Here is a 3524-nt window from a genome sequence, read left to right as displayed (position 1 = left end):
TGTCATGCATAAGCCAGCCGGCCCTCCCCCCCCCCACCCCAAAAAAAAACTATAAACTCGATACAAATCTTTAAATTAAGCTTTGGTGAAGGATCTCCGGGGCGCAAATTCTTGAAGCTGAAGGAGAAAGGGGGGCAAGGATTAATGAAGATAGATAAAATATACATTTTTAAATCCAGGGGAGTTATTTTCATATTGTTTTTTTTTTAACGAAAATACAAAAAAAGGTGTTTTTGACAATCCAAAAGGAAGAGGCAGTTTTTCCCTCCACTTTAGTGGTGCCCCTACTCTAGTTCCTCAAAGGAAAGTTGCACGGTGGCTGATTGTATTCTGAAATATCGGAAGGGTAACTACCTCCCGGGAAGTTATGATGTTGGTAGACTACAGGATGAGAATTTGATAGAAACTTTCCAGGAACAGTTGAATACTAAACTTTAGAGTTTAAAGTTTGATAATTTGGAAGATGGTTGGAATAATTTTAGAAAAACAATTTGTGAAGTTGCTGAAGGTGTCTTAGGGAAGAAAGCTAAAACTGCAGCTAAGAATATTAGTGAAAAAGCTTTACGTTTAATAGAAAGGAGAAAAGACTTGCACAAGAATAATCTGAGTGATAGATCATATGAAAACAAAAGGAATGTAAAGACAGTGGAGAAAGCAGTAAAATATGAACTAAAAAGGTGAGAATCCGATTCTGGCTTATTGCTTGATGACAAAACCACGTAGTTGGATCATTTGGAGCACCACTTCATAAAGCTGCTGAGCACCGAAAGTCATCGTCGATCCCAACCTGCAAGAATCCGCTTAGCAAACGATACGCGAGAATCCATTAGAGCCTGATGCCCCTTCAGTGGAAACATAATGCTCAGTGAAGAATGAAATATAAAAAAGCACCAGGAACATGCAGGATCACTCCTGAGTTGCATATACTGTTCTCCCTTGTTTTGGCCAGCCGAACTGATGCCTCAAAATTGGAAGAATGGGATAATCCTCTATGGAAACGAAAAGGTAGCCAGACTGATATCCTGAATTACTGAGGAATCATATTGCAATGAGGAGCTGATCAGATTTTTAATGATATTGAATGGAACAAGTCATTAATCCTTTTTGTCACTTTTGGCCGAACCTGTGTAAGGTACTGAAGCTAATACTCTATACAATTTTTTATATTCTTTTTTTTTGTTTTTAGCTCGTTATTACTTAACTGAAGTGACGGAGTTAGAATCTTATTGCTTTCATTGTTTTAGTGTGTACTGATTCTTTTTCAGATTTACTTTTGAAAATCTAAATAAGAACCTGACATTTAAGAAAATTAAACTTTCGCTATTTTTTCATCAGGATGGCCACTCTAACTCACAAGTGTTCTGTAATCTTAAATCTTGTAGTCAAGTTTTTCTGTGCACCTATCTTCATTTTCAAGTTCCGTAGACCAGGCCATATCCGGGGGGAGCATTATTCGGTGTCCCATTAACATTTTGGTGCTTAAATTTTCCGCAACTCCAAGAAACCTTTTTTTAAATTTCACTGGTGAGGATTCCCTTTCACGGGGCTGGCACTACCACGACAGCCACGAGAAATTAAATCCCAGTGCTACAGTACAACAACTACCACGACAGCCACAATAAATTAAATCCCAGGTAACTGCCAAATATACTAGCCAAATACTTTTGGCTAGCTAGCCAAAAGTATCCCAGGTAACTAGCCAAATATACTTTTCTTTTCTTTTTTAGGCTCACCCACAAACAGAGCTCACATTTTAAAGATGCAGTCATGGTAGAAGCTACAAAGGAGTCAGAAGCGGAAGTACTACTTCTTAAGAAGTATCAAATTTCTTCCCTATAAAAGGTTAAGACAGCCCAGTAAAACCCCTGAAAATCAAGACAGCCATAGCACTTATTTGTCATGCATAAGCCAGCCTCCCCTCCCCCCCCCACACCAAAAAAACTATAAACTCTATACAAAGCTTTAAATTAAGCTTTGGTGAAGGACTTTAAGTGTTTCAAGAACAACACGAGTGTGTCTGACGATTGTGTCAATATTTTCTGGTCACCCTAGAAAATTTTTCGAATTATTTTTTTTCGTAAAAGTCTAATTAATTAAATAAAGTATACATATATATAAAATATATATATATATATATATATATATATATATATATATATATATATATATATATATATATATATATATATATATATATATATATATATATATATATATATATATATATATATATATATATATATATATATATATATATATATATATATATATATATATATATATATATATATATATAGCTAGGGTAGCTTTGGGTAGCTAGGTAAAGAAATAAAAAGTACACACTTGTCATGAGTATTTCTAGTTGTACTTTTTTTTTAGAATGGATGACAAAATTTTGCCAACAAAGTCAGAATTAAAAAAAAGTTAAAAGCAGTGAGAGTTTCTATTTTGGGCGAGTAGATGTTTGGGAACTGCCACGAAGCGGCAGAATTTATAAATATAGAAAAAAAGAAGTGCATTATTCCTTATATTTTCCTATGGGACCCTTGTTTTAGAGAACCAAATAAACAAAAAATAATATTATAGTATTAAAGACAATTGCCCAGAATTTGGTCTCGGAGGGGTGGGGGCCTCAGTCTTTGTCAAGGGGAGGCTTTGTCATCCTAAAAGACCTAATTTCTAAAACTTTCAACTACGTTGAATAAAATGGCTATCTAAAAATTTTGATTGGATGTGTTTGAGGAAAAGGTGGGCTTGAGAGGGAGATTAGTTGCCGTCAAATCACTTTCGACTATTAAAAGGGGCACTAGCCCTTTAATTTCAAATTGAATGACCTCTTTTAAAAGTTTCTACGACAAACATTTCAATAAAAACCCCATATGCCCCCAGGGCATAGCTTATAACATTTGCCCGGAAGACTCTCGAGGGAGTGTCCTGCTCAAAGGTATAATTTCCTAAACTTTGAACTGCGTGGAAAAAAATGGCTATCTCAAAATTTTTATTGGATGTGTTAGGGGAAATGGTGGGACTGGATGGGTTGTTAGTTGCCTTTCAATCCCTTTTGACTATTAAAAAGGGCACAAGCCACTGTAATTTCCAATTGAATGAGCCCTTTTTGAAGTCTCCACGACAACTTCTTTGATAGGAAGTGCCCTGCTCTAAAGGAATGGAACAAAATGGCTATCTCAAAATTTTTATTGGATTTGTTTGGAGAAATGGTGTGACTATATATATATATATATATATATATATATATATATATATATATATATATATATATATATATATATATATATATATATATATATATATATATATATATATATATATATATATATATATATATATATATATATATATATATATATATATATATATATATATATATATATATATATATATATATATATATATATATATATATATATATATAAACTTGTTCAAGTTGCGATGAAAAATATAAAAACCAGGGCTAATTAGACTAAAGCCAAGACAGATTCTCTGTGAGAGGCAAAGCTGGCCTA

Source organism: Artemia sp. Qi Xiang Cuo, chromosome 17 (assembly GCF_049724085.1).
Source record: "Artemia sp. Qi Xiang Cuo chromosome 17, ASM4972408v1, whole genome shotgun sequence".
Lineage (NCBI taxonomy): Eukaryota > Metazoa > Arthropoda > Branchiopoda > Anostraca > Artemiidae > Artemia > Artemia sp. Qi Xiang Cuo.
The sequence above is the reverse complement of the archived record's forward strand: the minus strand, read 5'-3'. Positions refer to the sequence as shown.